Genomic DNA, 20,711 nt, shown 5'->3' with positions numbered 1-20,711 from the left:
AACATCAAAGTCATTGATGTGTTATCTTATATGTAACTTTAATTTCCTTCTAGAAATTCTAGCAGCAGTTGCGAGCTTTGATTTGTCTAAAAAATAATGTGTATCAGTTGGTTTATTGTAGAATTGTAGGAAAATAAGTTAAAAAAACAATGCAAAGGCTCTGTCCAGCTTGCTAACTGCTCTCAGGCAGGTAAAGTTATAGACATAGAACGTACTGCACTTTTCTACTATTTTAATAAAAATTTCTCTCTATGACAAAAATGTTCAAGTTAGAAATTTTGAGGGGGGAGGGTATAGCTCAAGCGGTAGAGCGCATGCTTAGCATGAACGAGGTCCTGGGTTCAATCCCCAGTACCTCGTCCAAGAATAAATAAGTAAATAAATAAACCTAATTACCTCCACTCCCCCCCAAAAAAAAGAAATTTTGAAAAGTATAGAAATACTCACCCATGTACACACAAATACAAATCACTTAAAATTCAGTCTCTTAAAGATAATAGTTTTTTTATTCTATCCTTTTGTTCAGTTTGAAGACTATATGTTTTCAATATACTGGGATCCTATATGCATGCCTTTTTATGACTTTCCTCCAAACTCAGTATGTTAACATTTCCTTGCATCTTAAAAAAAAATTATTTTGGAATGATTTTAGATTTACATGAAAGTTGTAAAAATAGCAAAATGTAAAATTTTCTGTGTACCCTATACCCAGCTTCCCCCAGTGACAATATTTTATGTAACCGGTGTACAATGATCAAAGGCAGGAACTGACATATTTGTACAATACTGTTTACTAATGACCTCATTCAGATTTTGCCAGTTTTTATATGCACTCACTTTGTATGTATGTGTATGTGAAATCTTTAGTGTAGCTTCTATTTGCATTTCTTTTATGGTGAATGAAGTAAAAATCTTTTCATAAGTTTAAACATTATTTTTCAATCTTTTTATGTGAACTGTCTGTTCATGTCTTTTGCCCATTTTTCTAATTTTTCAGATAATTATCCTCAAATTTTTAGAGTATTTAAATAACAGGGATGTTAGCTCTTTATTTAGGATATATATATATATATATATATTATATATATATATATATATATATAAAACAAGTATTTTACCCAATTTTTCATTTATGTTTTGACTTCTCTGATCTTTTATAACAGCTTTATTGAAATACCATAAATTCACCCATCTAGAGTACATAATTCAGTGTTTTGTTTCGTTTTGTTTTGTTTTGTTTTTAACTATATTCATGGAGTTGTGTAACCATTACTACAATTAATTCTAGGATATTTTTATCATGCCTCCTTCCCCTGAAAAAAACATAGCCATTTGCAGTCACTTTCAGTTTCCTCCCCAAATCTCCCAGCCTTAGCTAACCACTAATGTACTTTCTGTCATTAGACTTCCTTATTCTTCACATTTTCCCTTAATTCTTCAATTAATCTTATACAATATGATATTTTTAAATGGCTGCATTGTATTCCATGGTAGTAATGCTTCAGTGTTTACTTAAGCAGTCAGCAATTTAATAGTCATTAAATATTTAGGTCATATCTAAATATTCATATTAGAAATGATACATTAAGTTAACACCCTAGTGGATTTCTGTTCATGTTCTAAAGATAAAGTTTAAGCAATCAAATTCTCTGGTTAAAATGTAGGCACATTTTTTAATGCTTTTGTCACATTTTGCCCCCAAATTTTGAAAGATATTTCCAGTTTAAACTCTCTTCAGTAGTGGATGTTAATTCTTGAACTTTTACTGAAAACTAGAATTAGAGATGAAAAAAATAGTATCTTACTGGAAAAGTGCCTCTAAAGTGTTTGATTAACCAGGATTCTAAACTTTTCTTCCTCACATTTACTGGATATTTGGATTTTTCTTATGATAGATTGCCTATTCTTGCTCTTTGCATCTTTAAAATTGAAATGATTGTTTCTTACTGATTTTAAGTGTTCTTTACATGTTAAAAATATATTAACAGATTTTCTGTTGTGTATTTGCCGATTTTTCTCTCCACTGATTGCCTCTCTTTTAATTTTGTTTTTGCTTTTTATGTTGTATAGATCTTAAAATATTTATAACCATCTTTATCAGTCTTTATACACCTGAAGAAATGTTTCTTTCTAATTCTTTTATTTCTTTCCTTTTACCGAATAATTTATGTGGAACTTACTGACTTACAAGAAATATTAGATGGAATTGTTTCTCCAATTAATTAACTAATTCTGCTGTATGTGTTTTGTAGAAGGCAGTGGTGATGCATTTGAGCCTGAATATGCACTATTCTTACTCAGAAAATACATCAGAGAAAATAGTTCACTGTCCTCCCATCCCATAAATACTAGAATTTATCTTATGCATTTGCTATTGTTTAGAGATATTTAAATCAGTACATCACTAAACATTTACTGATTTAGCATCTCACATTAATTTTTATTTTTATTTTTTATTTTTTGCTCCCAGCCTGTAATTAGACCACAAATAGTCTTGGTACCCACCCCCACAAAAAAAAAAAAAATCAAAAGAGGGATTAGTACTAAAAACAGTGGTGATTGTCATTTTCTAAATCAGCCATCTTAAGTGTTACTGACTTTAGCCATTGCTGTTTGAAATTTTTCTGTAAGGCTGAACCTAGTGCAACTCCCCAGCTAGACTGTCAGTTTTAAAATAATCTTAGTATTATTAGTACAGTGAGTATTTTGTGTTAAACTCAATTTTTATTTGATGCTTTTTTTAAATTATTATTATCTTTAGCCCGATGTACATTTAGATTCAGGTCATAGAAATTGGCAAATTAAAAATTCCTGACCTTTTTCAGTGTTCCTTTCTGCTTTCTTCTGCTCACCTATCTTCCTCTTTTTAAGAAAATATTTTATTGGTGATGTGAAATGAATCATCTTCAGAGATCTCAAGGAAAGATTATTTACCTCTGTAATGAGAGTTATCCACCTTTTTTAACTTTAGAAGATATGACAATGCAATCTTACTTTTCTAGTTTACGATCCCTGGGATTTCAAGGAAATTACTTAACCTTTCTGAGCCTATTTTCCTAATCAATAAAATAGATTGAAAACAGCTTATCTTTTTAGGTGACAGTAAGGATTAACTGAGGTACTTCAGTTAAATTATAAGAAAAATTAGGTGATTACATGTGCCTGATCTATTGCTAGGGGATTAAGAGATTAAATTGAAGAAAGTAGAAACTCAGTAAGTCAGCCCTTAAGACATTTTAGGACAACTAAAGGGTATGGAAATACAGAGTCTGAGGGTTTGAAAAAGACTGCTTCTAGAAGGCCAATGTACTTCGATTTCATTATTTCTGTTAATGATATAATGAAAAAAATCTGTTCTGAATGCTTGCTTCCTCATTAATTTAAGGAGAGCTTTAATTCGGTTGATATTATGTAAGAAGGCTAAGCTTCTGAAATAGTCTGTGCTATTTGTAAAATAAAAACCAAAAAGAAAAAAAGAAGTTTTAGATAATTGATGATGTATTTGTGAGTTTATTTCACTTGGATGGGGAGGAAACTGAGAACCAGAGATGTGAGGTGACTTACTCAGGGTTTAGTGATAAGAACAGGGCTAGGTCCGGGTTCCTAGCTGTTTTAAGTACTATAACACATTTCCACACTTATGCCAAAATTGCTGATTTTTTTAAATCAGAAACATTATTAAAAAATGAGTTAAGACTTTTTCAGGTTAATAATACATGGTTTAAATAATTACAGAGAAAGAGCTCTTCTCCAGTTATGGGACTATTTTTCAGGATTCATTTACTTTTTAGTACATACCAGTGAACTCTAGTCTGGGAGGCTATAATCAGAAATAATTTGAACTCTACTTACTTTTAGAGTAAGTGGCAGTTCTGTGTCAAAAAAAAATCTTGATAAGAAAAATTATGCACAAAATTTCTGTTTATAAATATTTTTAATCAAATACAATTATAATAACATAAAAACAACATAGGAATATAGCCAATAGCATGGTTTATTTTAAAGGTTTATACTACCAAAACATTATACAGATTCATCCCTATCAAAGTTCTAATGGCATTTTTCACAGAAAAGAACAAACAATCCCAAAATTTATATGGAAACTTGAATGATTTCGAATAATCAAAGCAAGACTGGGAAAGAAGAATAAAGCTGGAGACATCACATTCCCTAATTTCAAGCTATATTACAAAGCTATAGTAACAAAAACAATATATTGGCATAAAAACAGACTCATAGATCAATGGAACAAAAATAGAGAGCTCAGAAATAAACCCACGCATATATGGGTAATTACAACAAAGTAGCCAGGAGTATGCAATGGGGAAATGATAGTCTTTTCAATAAATGTTGTTGGGAAGACTGGACAGCAACATGCAAAAGAATGAAACTGGACCAGTATCTTACACCGTACACAAAAATTAACTCAAAGTGCATTGAAAACTTGAAGTTGAGACCTGAAACCATAAAACTAGAAAAAAAAACAGACTGTAAGCTCCCTGACATCTGTCTAGGTTTTTTTTTTTTTTTTTTTTGAATTTGACACCAAAAGCAAAGGCAACAAAAGCAAAAATATACAAATGGGATTACATCAAACTAAAATGCTTCTGCACAGCAAAGGAAATCATCAACAAAATTAAAAAGCAACCTACTGGATGAGAGAAAATACTTGAAAATCACATATCTGATAAGAGGCTATTATCCAAAATATGTAAAGGACTCATACAACTGAAAGAAAAAAACCCCAAACAATTCAATTAAAAAAATGGGCAGAAGACCTGAATATAATTTTTCCCAAAGAAGACATACAGATGGCCAACACATACATAAAAAGATACTCTACATCATTAATCATCAAGGAAATGCAAATTAAAACCACAGTGAGATATCACCTCACACCTGTTAAAATGATTATTACCAAACAGACTAAAAATAACAAATGTTTGAAAGAATATGAAGAAAAGGGAACCCTCATGTATCGGTGGGATTGGAAATTGATGTAGTTACTATGGAAAAAAGTCTGGAAGTTTCTCAGCAAATTAAAAATAGAACTATCATATGATCCAGCAATTCCTTCTCTGGGTATTTGAATAATATGAAAACACTAATTTGGAAAGATATATGCACCACAATGTTCATTACAGAATTATTTACAATAACCAAAATATGAAAACAAAGTGTCTATCATCAGTGGGATGAATGGATAAGGAAACTGGAGATGTGTATGTGTGTGTGTGTGTGTGTGTGTATATATATATAAAATTATATATAATGTTCCTCATTAATGGAATATTTTATATATATATATATATATATAGAATATTTTTCGGCCAAAAAAATGAAATCTTGCCATTTGCAACAACATAGATGGACCTCTTGAGAGCATTATATTACGTGAAATAAGCCAGACAGAGAAAGGTAAATATCATATAATCTTTGTTATATGTAGAATCTAACGAAAAAGGACAAAAACAAGCTTATAGATATAGAGAACAGATTGGTGGTTGTCAGAGCCATGGGGTGAGCAATGGGAGAAATGAGTGAACTGTTTTTGTTTCTTCAGTTTCAATAAGTTGAATTAAAAATTTTAAATTGTGCCTCAGTGAAGTAGACTTAACAAAAGAAAAGTTGAAATTTTATGTTATGTGGATGTCAGATGCTCTGTTTACCAGACAATTTATTTTCCCTTGTTCAGTCTCCTAGATCCTCATACTTTGATTACTAGAAATGTATCTCTTGGGAATAAATACAAATACAAAATTCTTAATAAAAATGTATGATGAAACACTTACTTGTAATATGTCCTAGAACAATATATGATGAAATTTTGATATCCATGGAAGGCACCATGGCAGTATTCTGTATACAACACTACCAGATAGGGGTCCATATGGCTCTGTTCTGGGTTCCTGCTGTAACTTACGGGAAACTTCCACAATGTTCATAGCCCTTGGTGGTCTGCAAATGAAGGAGAAGAATGTCCTCAAATTCCTTGCAGCAGGAACCCACTGAGCTGGCACCCACCTTGACTTCCAGATGGAACAGTACATCTGTGAAAGGAAAAATGATGGTATCTTACACCATAAATCTGAAGAGAACCTGGGAGAAGCTTCTGTTGGCAGCCTGAGCCATTGTTGCCATTGAAAACCTGGCAGATGCCAGTGTCATATCCTTCAGGGATACTGACCAGAGAGCTGTGCTATTGTTTGCTGCTGCCACTGGAGCCACTCCTATTGCTGGCTGCTTTACTCCTAAAACCTTCACAGACCAGATCCAGGCAGCCTTCTGGGAGCTGCTACTTAAAGTGGTTGCTGATCCCAGGGCTGATCTCACTCAGGCATCTTATGTTAACCTGCCCAATACTACTCTGTGCAACGGACTGTCCTCTGCTCTATGTGGACATTGCCATCCTACCCAGCAACAAGGGAGCTCACATAGTTTGGTGTGGTGGATGCTGTCTCAGGAAGTTCTGCGCGTGCGTGGCCCTATCCTGTAAACATCATGGGAGATCATTTTTAGTTCTTCAGAGATCGTGAAGAGACTGAAAAGGAGGCACTGGCCACGTCTGAAACGGCTGTGAGCAAGGAGGAAGTTTTCAGGGTGAATGGACTGCTCCAGCTCCTGAATTAACTGCTATTTAACCTGAAGTTGCAGAGGCTTCTGAAGGCACGGGTATCCTGGTGCCTGTTCAGCTGAAGACAGGAGTGCTCAGCCCATCCCTGAGGACTGGTCTGCAGCTCCCACTGCTCAGGCCGCTGAATGGGTAGCCAAAATCCCTGGTGTTCTGAAGCTGTTTTTCCACAGGCTTTTAAACAGAAAATGTAAATGGTTGACAGAAAATACTTCTTAAAAAAAAAATGTCATGCACATGTAGGAAAACATCCCTGGACATTGTGTACTGTCACTTCTAAACAGAACTACAGTACTCATTTGTCTTAGTCAGTTGATTTTTGTATTACTTGAAAATTGGAGGTGCTAACAGAGGCAGCTCCATCATCTCAGATGCACCTCCTCCTGCCAAGATTTTTATTTTTAATCCTAATCACATAAAAAAGGAAACTAGAGTTTCTTAGAGATTTTATTCTATTCTGAGACAGTATTCTAAATGGATATAAAACTTCCTATTTTTGCCCTAAAGTCAGAAAGTTTAAAAAAATGTATCAGGACTATTGTAAAATAAAGAATTCAACTGAAGGACATTGTCATCAGCTAAGAGAAGAAAATGTGAGCTTGATACTGTGAATAATTAAAATAATTCAAGTCTACTGAAGGCCACGAGTTCAAAATGAAACTCAAAGAAAATGTGAGAATAAAATGTGCAATGGAGTAGTTGTAATGCCAAAAAAGGGTAACTTTGAGAGTAGATGGTTTTCTCTTGATTTTAATAAGTAGAATAGAATGCATGAGTACATGTATTCTACATATTCATACAGTTTCTTTCAACATTTAAGAATAAGTATACATAAAGTAAATATATATGTATAGTTATTATTGATAAGCAAGATGGCAACATATGCCTAAAAGAAGGGAATATAAATATACTGAGTTTACTTTTTCCTGTATATACAGATTATGTGTGTGTCTGTGGGTATATGTGTCTGTGTGTAATCAGAATCTGTAAGAAAGAAGAGGACTAATTTTGAGTGATCCAAATATTCTCAGTAACAGTAGGAATTCTGCCAAGAACTCTACAGCATAGCGCCCTGTAGCAGATGCCTATTTACTAAATAATTCCTGCACATGATAACTAGGTAGAAATATTGTCCATTGGTTGATCAGCTCTGATGATCATACACATGAACTAATTCACATCCTGTTTCAGAATGATTGTTTAGCCAGGTGTTCTAAAGGGAAGAATTACTGAGTCAGATTCAAACCCTCATTTTCTAGCAGATAAAATTGCTGGATGAGCATTCTAATGGCTTTTAAGTACAGATAAAGCCAGCAAAAGTTTATAATCACAATAAAAGGCATGTGTAGGTAACTATACAAGGATGATGACTTGGGAGGTACTGACCATTTAAAAAGTAAATAATAATCTTTTCTGGAAATGATGGGAAAGGTTTGGACTTGTTCCATGATGCAACAAATCATACCATCTGAGTTATGTTAAGAATCACTTGGTCCTTAAGCCAGAACCAGCAGTGACATTTAATCTGAGGTGGAATTCTTTCTGTTTTAAAGTGGGTAAATTTATTGTTAATCTAGGAATTTTACAAAATAAATATCTAGTTAAAATACTAACCCTCAAGTATCTAGTTAGAATACTAAACACCAAGAAATATGAGTAGGAATGATCATTAAAATAATATAGTAAAAACACAAATGAATGAATAAATATATAAACAAACAAACAAAAATAAATAAATTGCCTTGAACATAATGTACATTCATGGGACCAATGTAGATTTGGTTTTCTATAGTGGTGTCTGACTAAGTATTCTCCTAATTAGGTCCTTTTAATATTTTTATGGAAACATGGCTGTTTGTCAATATGTCAAGGTGGGTTTTTTCCTCATACAAAGCACTGGGTTTTCAAAGATATTAAATTGAGCTGATAAGTTAATGGGTTTTATGTAAGTTGTATAGTCTTAATTTGGTACTTATAAATAGCACTAGGCCTTCTACCCATAATATTCCAAGAGTTAAGACAGCAGAGGAGTTTAGAAAGAACTGTTTTTTTTTACAGTCAGTTAATTTGCCATATAAAATTGCTGTATATGATAAATGTGTACAGATTTTCTGTCCAAATATTCACTTGTAAACTTCTTGTTGAGACTGTTAGGTTTTTATCCCTTTTGTATGGAATGACATTGCAAAAACAAAAAGAAAACCTTTAAAAAGTAAATATATTACGGACAGCACCCTAACAAACTCTTGAGGGACTCTAATGATTTCCAGGATTGTTTCTTCATGTCATTCACTCTTCTTTCCTGTGAACACTTTGTCACTTGGATTCTCAGTCTCCCCAACTCAGAGACTCTGTCAGGCTGTCTCATTCCTTCTCTTTGTGTCATGACCCGTAAGCCCTCCAGAAGGAGGAATCAGGGCACTTGTCAGGCCAGCTTCATTTGGTTGCTGAGTTCCAGGGATCAGCGCTTTTTTGGCTGACATCCAAACTTTTGATTCATATATTTTGTCTGAGTTTTGTTTGTTTGTTTGTTTGTTTCTTTGGTTGTTGCAAGGAAGAGGGTAAATTCTTCCCCTGTTAGTCTACCTTGTCTAGACGCAAGAGAGCACATGTCTATTATTTTGTGTGATGAAATGAGAAGCACACAAAAGATGTTTTGCTGCATCCTGAACTATGATGATTGTCTTAAGAAAAAGCACTTGTCCATTTGAGTTATGAGCAGAACAACCTCCTGCTTTTCATGGAACGTAATTTCCACTTGAAACATTAACTGACAGACAAACTGGTTTTGTCTTGTTTTTTTAAATATGTGAGTATTTGGCACACGTTTACTTGAAAATCAAAGAAGAGATCTTGTCACTTCAAAGGAAATCAACTGATAGTATTTGTTGACAATGGTAAAATTCAAGCTTTCAAAAGAAAATTAGGATTTGGGGAAACTTGTGCTAGCCACTGTGAGCTTGAGAGTGCCCCAAATCTTACAAACTTTTCTAATAAAGATGGTGGTGATATTAACAAATTTATTTTATTTAATCAAATATCTTAATATTTGAAAGAACTCCATAACTCAGTGAACCAGTAATTTTAACAAGATCAATGTAGAAAATCATTCAAGAGTAAAAGAGTAGTCAAAGTGCAAAATAGACCATTCAGTGTAGTGGAGTGTAGCAGCATTCACTGACTTGGTTTCAGACTGCACATTGCAGTGAAGTTTTAATAGATGACCAATTGTCAAATTTTGGTGTACATATCAAGAGGAATAGCCAAAGTTTTCTGAAATCTGTTAAAATGCTTCTCGTATTTCCAGCTACATATCTGAGTGAGTCTGGGTTTTCTTTAAATACTTCAACCAAAAGAACATATTGCAACACATTAATTCATAAGCAAATATGAAAATCTACCTGACTTCTATTGTGGCCAGACATTAAAGAGATGTGCAGAACTGTACTGTAAATTAGTGTCACTCCTCTCATTATTTCTAGGGAGAAAATATAGTTATTTCCTACTAAAATATATTATTTACTTTAACATATGATGTGTTTATTATTTTAAAATGAATTAATGTTTTTAGTTTTTTCAACTTTTATTTCTTACATGGCAAATACTGACAAATATAACTAACTTAGACAACACTCTTGAGATTCTCAATAAAGGGATTCTGAGACCAGGAAGTTTGAAAACTGCTTCTCTAATCACTGTGGTATTTTAGATATAACTAACATTTTCAAATAATGAAAATGTGTCTGGTGTTATCATAGTTCTGCCAATATACTCATGTAATTCTCACAATAAGACAATAAGATGAATATTATTATAGCTTCCTTTTTATAGATGTGGAATATGAGGCACAATTTCCTTAGCATGATACAGCTATTAAATTGAAAAAGTTAGACAGGCTATGTGACTCCATAGTCTGTCCTCTGAAACATTGTTCTCTATTTCTGTGCTATGTTTTGTCTAAATCTTACTGTGGTTTCAACATTGAAAAGATCTTTTTCTTAGAAACATTTTAAATCTCGTATTTATAGTGTTTTGTTAAGCTTATCATCAATTTTAAAATGTGGAGATAATTTAATTTTTCAAATTCGCAACTTTTATTTTTGTGTGAGTAGGGAGTAAACATTGAGGAACATTGATTGTGTAATGTCTAAATAATGTTAATCTTGTATTGGAGTTTTAAGACCAATATGCTAACTATTAAACAAAGTAGAGGGACTAGTGAGTACTCCTCACCACATTACAAAAGCTGAAGTGCTGAGGATGAGCACCATCTGAACACCAGACATAATTGTAAAAATGATGGCAAATCACAGAAGAGCCTGTAGCTATACTTGAATTCAGCATCAAGCAACCCTGTGATTTGGACATCCTTGTTATTTGAGGGTGATGATAGTACTTGACTCTGACAGGAGAATTTACTGAGGACTCACAGATACTTTCTCTAGCACTTCCAGGCAAGCATCATTCTCTTCATTTTCTAACTTTCTGAATCAGTTGAGATTTATAAGACTTGCATATCTCTTGATTTAGACTCACTTATAAAACTAAGTGAAACAGAAAATCAAATTAAGAATATTCCTGATAAAATGCCAAATGAATGCCTTATGCTTAAGAGATTCATGAGGAAGTACTAAGAAGTGAAATACCATGATGTCTACTAGGTTTTGAATGGTAGAGCAAATCAAACCAAACCAAACCACCAACCCACTGTGTGTGTGTGTGTGTGTGTGTGTGTGTGTGTGTGTGTGAAGGGAAATAAAGCATGTAAGGCCAAAGTACCGTTGATGAATCTGGATGGAGAGTGTCTAAATGCTTATTGTGCTATCATTTCAATATACTTTTCTGTATATATGAAATTTTTCACAAGAAAGTTTGAGGATGGGAGAAAGAACTCTATGTGAAAGTTAGGAGTGAAAACAAAAGCAAATGTAGCTTTTGAATTTTACTTGTTTATATTGTGTTCAAGGCCAGACTGAGATACACAGGACCTCTTTGTCAAAGTGTTGTTAATACTACTTTTATATTTATTTGGGAGGGCATTAAAAAATAGTTCTCTATAAACAAAAAGTGTATGCTTATTTTTAAGACCTTGAAGTAGGGATTTGTTACCTAACTAATAAATACATAGGTGTTAATATACTTAATAATATCTTTTATTTCATGATTTTCAGCCAATCCTGACTTAGAGGCTCAGTACTTATATAAGTAGTAAGAGCTGGGGCTTAAATTTCTTTGCTTCTGACATTGTGGGTCCTTGGATAAGCCATTTAAATTCTATGTGCCTTTTTCCTAATCTATGGAACTGAGATAATAATAAAAGCTAGCTTGTAAGAAATTTGTGAGATTTCCTTGAATTAACACACGTAAACATCTTAGAATGCTGCTGGTAGCATGGTAAGCCTTCAATACATATCAACTGTTTTTGTTATAATAACCAAAGAGTGTTAGGCAATCACTAATCTAACTTACTCAAGTAGAGCTAGAAGTCCTGTAACTAGAACCATACCTTGCACTCCTTGAGTTCAGTATTTCAGTTAAACGTAACTAGACCTTGCACCATTTCAGATCAAATGTTCAGTTAACTGTATCTTTCATCTTCGATGCCTGATGGTTGGGTAGTGTTAGTTGCTGGGTTTGCAACTCTCAACTTTTGTGTTAGCCTTAAAAAAAAAAAAAAGTGAGTAGATTAATTTAGGCATGGCTTATCTTCCTTTTTTTTTTTTTTTTTTTTTTGGCAGACTGGGCCCAGTTTATGTTTGCCTGTTATTTAAGATGCTTTATAGAAAAACTTGCATTCCTAAGCATCAAATTTCTGATCAGTTTTAGGACTGAGGTCCCATGTATATGGTGCCCTGAGAAGCTGCTGAGCTGTCTCACACCTTAACATCAGGTACTGTACTAAGTGCTTTATTTACATTTTTTTATTTAATCTGTACAGAAAAGCTAAGAAGTTGGTTATGTCATCCTAATTCACTTAGGAGGAAAACTTGGTCTGAGAGTTCATTAATATGCTCAAGGTCACACACTAGTAAGTGGCAGATCATATTTGAAACCAGGCTGACCATCTCATTCCCTGAAAGCTATTGGCATTTCGGCCCTTCTTAGCCTCAAGGAAAAACATTGAAATAATTAGATCCATCAATAAGGCTATTCACAACACTAGATCCAGAGCAGCTGAACCATCTTGGTGTGATTCTGTAACAGTTGAGATAAAAGTATGGGAAGAAACACAGTCTTTGGAGTACTATAAGGTACTCCCAAAGGGGATTGAACTTTCCCACTGGCCACTTTAGCAGCTTAACCTGAAGGCAGGTTCTTCAACCCTTGTGTACTTGATTTCTTCATCTGAAAGTAAAAATAGACATAATAATCTCTACCTTATAGGCTAGAGGAGGATTGAATTAAATAATCTATACATAGCACATGACATATAATAAACATTCAGCATATGTCATCTTGCTGCTTATATTGGGATTATTTTTACTTGGGCTACAAGTGTTCATTTTCCATTAGAAGAGAGTTCTTAAATTAAGAAGACATTTGTCCTCAAGATTTCTGTAAGTGCTGGGCCTGTATTGGCCCCTTCATGATGAATACCAAATCATCTTAGATAATCCTATGTAGACATATAATGTGAATTGGTATCCCCATAGGAGATACACTTAGAGAAAAATAGTTTTCTACAGGCTAGTGCTAAGTTCTGGCACAGAAGCAGCATCCCTGCAGCCTTCCATGTACCACAGGGGTGTATTTCAGCCCCATTCATGGCAAAGCTATTCTGTGGCCCCACCCTGCAATCAACTGCTCATCTAAAGTGTTTCCTTCCTAAAGATCATTGTCATTAAGGTAATTTGCTTGATTGGCCACTTTTTCTTTCCGATTGTCGGGTTCTCTGCTAATAAATATTCCCCTTCTGGATAAATATATTCTAAATGGAACTTTTCATGGAAGGATAATAATACTCAGTTTTGTTTATACAAGTATTTATAAAATGAAAATGCCTTGTGTTGTATTTATTTTCAGAATGGAACCAAATAATCTTAGTTTTTAAAATGTTAATCTTTAAAATAAATTTTTTTTTAAATTTTCAGAAACCTACTTGTCCTCTCAAAACTATATAGATACTTGTTAGTGATAATGGTAGCCAAGAAATTTTAAGCACTCTGTATGTGCCATGCATAGTTAATCTTTATGAATAATTCTCCTTAAAAATGGGAATATTAGTAATCATGTGTTAGAATTGATCACTCTGTAAATAGAATTCCTAAAATATGATGTAAAGTATGTTGAAATCTTTCTTAGTGAGTCAGAAAACAGCTCAGGTTAGACATGGATTTATAAAAAAACAACTTGACTGACTGAAATAAAATGGCTTGAGATTAAAATGCTTTCATAAATCCCAATAGTGGAGGATTATGCATCGAACTACATATACTGAATAGTCATTGACTGCTAGGGAATAGAATATTTAAGAGTGGATGATTATCCTGTCCTAGTTAAGAAAGTTCACAGAAGTAAAACTAGAAATTCATAATACATTGTCTATTGCATATTTTCTTTAACTCCATACTTAGGTATGAAGTGATCATTAACAGTCTTTGTGTAATAAAGAATTTGACCTTGCCCAGAGAAAGGTGTGGCCTTTGCCCTAGGCTTTGAGTGCTCATCTATTTAATACCTGATAGGTGCATCTTTGCTTAGGGAGGGGGCTGGCTACACTGGATCTTGGGGTGGAGTCATTCACACCCAATAGCTATAGGGTTGGGGCTGGCTCCACCATAAAGCCCAACAGGATGACCTAGCGTGGAGGCTTTGGGTCAGTTGACCTAGAGTCTGGGTTCGAGCCATGTGAGCAATCAGTCAATGATGCCTGCTTATTAAAGCCTCACGGAAAACTACGGGCACAGAAGCTTGGTTGAGTGTCCTTGTTTGGTGATACCCTGTGCACATTATTACCTGTCACTTCCAGAAGTGGACATCATGTTTGGAATCCTTGAGACTCTTGTCTATGTGTCTCTTCCTTTGACTAATTTTAATTTTTCCTTATGATAAACAGTAGCCATAAATATAACTTTTTGGGGAGTTCTATGAGTCCTTCTAGAAAATTATTGAATCTGAGGGTGGTTTTAGGAATCCCTGTGAGCTTGCAGTTGGTATCAGAAGTTGGGGCAGCACTGGAGACTATGCTCTCACATGTCATAGTTTGACTATTTCTAGGCATTCTTAATAAATGTTATAAGCATTGTTAAATCCTGAACTGCCTTCTGAATTTTCTGACTGAATTATATTTTGTGCAGTTTTCCTATTATTTTGGGCATGTTCTATTTCTTAGGAAGAGATAAACACTCAAGTAATAGGATATTTATTGCTTACCAAGTATACATATCTGGCTGATGTATATGATTACTTGATTACTCCAGATATTTCATTGATAGAGATATGTCCTAGTTTCAGCCATGCTCTGCATCCTGACAAGACTATACAATATATAAGCAATGCCCTTTTTCATTAAGTGATACAATACAAATATTTGGTAGAACAGTCACATCTTATTCCAAATCCATCTCAGTTTTTATACTTTTTACCAGGGGCAAATCAAACTCAAGTTTGGAACTGTTTTCCCAGTTTGATTTTCTCTAAGATTGTCTTAATGACCTGAGACTAGCAAGACTAATTATTTTGTTGTGTCCTCATCAATTGTACAAATGAATTGAACCAGCCAAGTAAGTTGGTTCCATTTGATTAGTTCGTACTCATTTCTGCTTCAGCTATTGTCAGCTGTTGGGAAATGAGATTACAGAAACTGGTTCGCCCATGAAGTGGAACACTGCCAACTCTGTTAGGGGAACTTAAATTCTATCACAGTTCTATCTCAAACCCATTACTAATAAAACCTTGCACTGTGGGCTTCAGCCTGCAATGGGCACTTATGAACAGGTCAGAAAACGAAGAGTAGAAGTTGAAACACGAAGCCTTTGATTATGGCTGCATAGATGGTAGCACTATATGAATGACTGAAACATTACGCTGTACACCAGAAATTGACACACTGTAACTGACTATACGTCAATAAAAAAAATTAAGGAAGGTTGCCACCTGATCTCACTGCATATAATCTATATAAAATTAAGTAGTCTGTCTTTAAAATCAAATGTTTCTGGACTCAGACTTTTTAGCAGCATGCCATTTTACTTAGAAAGTATAATCCAAAGATTCCATGGGCCTTGTTGTTTCCAATGAACATGTGTAAGAAATAATTGAACCAAATATCCAATCTCTAACTCACGCTTATTGAGGAAATTCATCTAGTACTATTTCAAATGTAATACAGTTTTTGCAAATTAGTTCTGAATCCTCTTCAGTATTTTATAATTTTTATTTTACATGCTCACTAACAAAGATGATTTGAATGATTCTGCAATACAGAAGAAAAAAACTTGAAATGTGTCCATACTCATAACTTCTATAATCTTTAACTTATAAGGAGAATGTAGGATTTTACTTTTTAAGAAATAACTAATCTGGCATATGACATAAAGTTTGCTGTGATTCTTCTGTAGGCAAACTATTTAAACAAAAGATGGGGAAATGTTCTGAAGCAGAAGACTCTTTTGGACAATAATAAGGAAACTTCAGTACCAACAATGTGGGAGCGTTCCCTTTTCTCCACACCCTCTCCAGCATTTATCATTTGTTGATTTTATAATAATGGCCATTCTGATTGGCATTTTTCTGATAGTTAGTGATATTGAGCATTTTTTCATGTGCCTAATGGCTATTTGTATGTCTTCATTTGAGAATTGCTTCTGCCCATTTTTGGATTGGACTGTTTATTTGTTATTAAATTATATTGTATCAACTCTAAATGAGACATTTTCTACTGTTAAAATATCAAATGTAACAAAATTAACAAAGTTCCTTAGAATACTTTAATATTCATTACACTTTAAAATTTCACCAATTAACCAAAAATATTCTTAAAGTTAGTTTGTTTAAATTAAAGATCCAATTAAGGTAAGGCATTATTTTCAGCTGGTATGTTTCTTTGATCTCTTTAGTCCCAGTAGCCATCCTTCTCTACTCTCTGCCCATCTTTTTTTTTTTTTTTTTTTTTTTTGATACGGACTTATTGAAGAATGGGTTGCACCTGCTTGTCTAATTATTTCCTCTGCCTCATCATGTCATCTAACTTGTCTCTCTACTCCTTTTATTACTTACTGATAAACAAGAAGTCAGATTTTACAGTTTGGTTATAGTCAGATAATAGGATCTTGGGAAGATCCCTTGTAAGTGGTGCTGTAGACCTGTTACATTCTCTCTGGAGGTACACAAAGTCTGAATTTTCCCAGGATTCATTTTGCTAAGAGTGATCTGTGGATTCAGCAGGTAGCATCTTGAATCCTCCATGGTAGATTGTACTTTTCTCTTCCCCACCTGAATCTTGCTGTGTAATACACAGTCGGAGGCTGTGTTTTAAATTTTGAGTTTCATGGTAATTGCTTCAAGTCACACTCATATTCATTTTATTTCACATTTTCTATTTCTTGACATGTAATTATGATATTTATAATAGGAGACATGGGGAGTTAATCCTTGATTGTTTTTAGCCATATTCTGATTTGAATAGACTTTGAAAAATATGAAACTGTTCATAATGTTTGTGGGTTGCAAGCTAGAAATTCCCTCAGTAAAGCAAAGCCATCAAATCCTTTTCTGTAGGTTTATTTTTGAAGGGACCTAGTTTGCTCCTTTTCTATAATTCCACAAGGCAAGCAGAGCAGAGTTTGCTTCTGGAAAACTTACAACGGGAGATACTGATGCTTTTGTGAGACAAGTGGCAGTTTACTGGGAAATCATCTAGCAAGTGATTCTTTCTTCAGGCAGATCAGATCACCTCTATCATCATCTGCTTTTTGTTGGGCTTCTAATTCCATTTAAAATTCTTATTAAAAGTTTGATGGTATAAATGAGACAGATTAAAGCACACACATAACTGCATATATTACACAAAGTGTGCCACCTTTTGTCCATGTGGATGTTAGTACGTGGTATAGGGGCCTGAGAACCACTCAGACGTCATCGCCCCCAAAGAAGCAGCTGGCAATTCTGATCACTGCAGCTCTCTCCAAACAAGGGGCAGTAGGCAGCTGTGTAAAGCTTGCTAGTGTAACTGACAGACATGAGCCATAAAATAGTTTTGTCATTTTTCAAATGGGACTGTCTATTTCAAGTTGCTGGCTTTTGCTTAGGCTTTTTTTTTTTTTTTTTCTCTTGGCATTATTCTTCTTTCTTTTTCTGCCAAGACAATTCTGAATTACCCTTCAAAAGCAGTATAACCAACTGTGATTATCAGAGGGGAAAGGAGAGAAGGGATTAGATTAGGGTATAGGATTAAAAAATACACAATACTATGTATAAAATAGATAAACAACAAAGGCCTCCTGTATAGCACAGGGAACTTTATTCAATTTCTTGTAATGCACTGTAATGGAAAATAATTTTTTATATATATATATATGTAATTTTATATATATATATGTAATTTTATATATATATATAATTTTATATATATATATGTAAATATAGTTATTCATATATAACTGAGTTGATTTGCTATACATCTGCAAATTGACTACAGTTCAATAAAAAATGAGGAAAAAAAAGTGATATACAAGTTATCCCATCTCTAAAGTCTTCCCCAAGCCTCTCTTCTAGTTTCTCATTATAGAATTTGCCAGTTTGCAATTGATCTTTTGGCGTAACTGTTTTCTTTCTAAAACTAGAAGCCTCCCTCAGAGTTAGGTACCACTTCCTTTTCAAGTCTGGTAATTAGTTCCTAGAATCTTGTAAACAGTTAAATATGTGTTTAATGAATGAATGAGAAAAAATTATAAGCCTTTGTAACATTGGAAAAGAGGTAAAGAGGACAAAAGAGGGGGAAAAGGAGAGAAGTAATCAATTTATAGTGGTCTGAGATCTGATCTGCACCAGCTCTCAGTGCAGAAATGCTTCAGTGGTCAGAGATCCGCTGACACTGGCATAACATTGTGCATTGAGCTGAACATTTTAATTTAACCATTTATGACATTAACTTAATGTCCATAACTCTTGATGTCCAATAAATCCCTTATTGTTTTAAATTCTGAAATGAGCATTCTTTGGAGTGTGATAAACTGGGGCTGAGTCGAATGCATTTTGTATTCATAAAACCACCCCCAGATTCACTAGTAGGTATTAGATATGCTTATTGAGCTGAGCAGAAATAACTGTCTGCCAAAAAAAGGATGATAATGAAAGAAGGATCCCAAGAAGAGACCAGAAAGTCTCCAGTTTATAGAGCCCCCAGGAAGGAGAGGAACCAAGAGTAAGGAATCAGAGGCTCCAAAAGACAAATGTTATCTGGAATTTCCTTGATGTCTTCAGGGATGTGCTCGTTAGAATCTGTTAGCAGACATTTATCCACACACCTACTTTGGATCCCTTGGAGTTTGGCACTGTCAGATACTAGTCTGGGAGCAGGATGACCTGGGATTGGAGCTCAGCTATTTACAACACTCCTTTCCAAAGGTACAATGAGGAAAAGGAAAGATGGAGCTTCATTTCCTCTGTACTTTCACATTCTGTTCAGTGGAATGATGAGAAAGAACAAATGGTGTGTGTTTACACACACACACACACACACACACACACACGCGCACACACACACACACACACACACACAGTTATTTCAGGTTATGCCACTAACAAATATTGCTGCAGAAATTTAGAAGAAAACAGAAAATGACAGCAAAGAAACTGGAAACAATCCTTCAATTTTTGGTGAAGATGATAACAAAAGTAATATTTTAAATCTGAAAATAAATTTGGAAAACTTGAAGGTGCTTTGGGGCTAAAGTAGAGTTTATTAACTTTAGTAAAATGACCTATATTTTAGAAAACAAAATATTTTAAAAATATGTCAGTGAAGTGAAAAAATAAAAGCACAGAAAACTCTTCAGCAAAATTTTCTTCACTGTAATATTATTCAGACTCATACTTGTGAGTTAATATTTTTTTCAGTTATGTTAGTATTCAATAAAAAATACTTGTTTGAAGAAAAATTATTTCCAATGCTGCATTGAGTAATAAAAATTTCTTTCCTTCAGTAGAATTTTTCTTTTTTTTTAATAAAAAAGTTTAAGATTTAAAGCTTAATTTCTAAGGCATGTTCCTTTTTTTAGATACTGATTTTTAAAGCTTAATTTTTAGACCACCAGTGTTATGAAAATTATACAGTAAATAGTAAGGGCTTTTAATAAACTTGGAATAATGTGTGTACAGGCTGCTTGATCAAGAGAATCAGCAAAAAAGATAATATTAAATGTTTTCTTCAATAACTTCTAGTACATACATTCCTGGCATGGGGCTACAGGGATGGTTTGGATTCACATTATTTTCACATTCCATTAGGCAAGATGGATTTTAAGAAAATAAAGAGGAAGTGTGATGAGTGCAGCAGTAGGAAAATGCTTGTGATCTACACATATCATAACAGTGAGAAGATGAAGATAAATATTGCCTGGGGACCTAGTTCTGCTTCATCAAGGTAGTGACACCTAAAGTATTGTGGTGGTAGTTGTGGTAGTTTTTTGGTAGTTGCTTTATTTCTTTGTTAGTTTTTTTCTAAGTATGAATATAAGTTCTTTAAATTTTCACTTGTAGGAAAAACATAAAGGAGAAGAATCATGCTGATAGAGGCACAGACACATGAATTAGTATACAATGTTTGGGGAATTTTTACTAATTTGGTATGGCTGGAGCAGTTGGTCTTCATTGGGAGTGATGTTTTGCCCCCACTCAAATATTTGGCAATGGCTGGAGACATTTTTGCCTCTAATGGGTTGAAGTGTGATGTAGCATCTAGTGGGGAAAGGACAGCAGTGCTACTAAACATCTTACGGGATAGACAGGACATGCCCCACAACAAATACCTCGCTCAAAATGTTAGTGTTGCCAAGCTTGAGAGGGTCTTGGCTAAAGTATGAAAGATGAGGTGATAAGAGAGGGAGAAATAAAAGGAAATAAGGCAGATAGTGTCCAT

The 20,711-nt window shown here is 34.0% G+C and overlaps 1 protein-coding gene and 1 pseudogene across 1 annotated transcript in view; both read left to right on the top strand.

Moving 5' to 3' along the window:
- The window catches only part of ZNF804B (zinc finger protein 804B), a 451,467-nt gene that overhangs the window by 62,706 nt on the left and 368,050 nt on the right, over window positions 1-20,711 (top strand). The gene's annotated exons all lie outside the window — the stretch shown is intronic.
- On the top strand, window positions 5,315-6,860 carry LOC116153973 (small ribosomal subunit protein uS2B-like; annotated as a pseudogene).

This window comes from Camelus dromedarius, chromosome 7 (assembly GCF_036321535.1).
Source record: "Camelus dromedarius isolate mCamDro1 chromosome 7, mCamDro1.pat, whole genome shotgun sequence".
Taxonomy (NCBI): domain Eukaryota; kingdom Metazoa; phylum Chordata; class Mammalia; order Artiodactyla; family Camelidae; genus Camelus; species Camelus dromedarius.
This window is presented reverse-complemented; position numbering and strand designations above follow the sequence as displayed.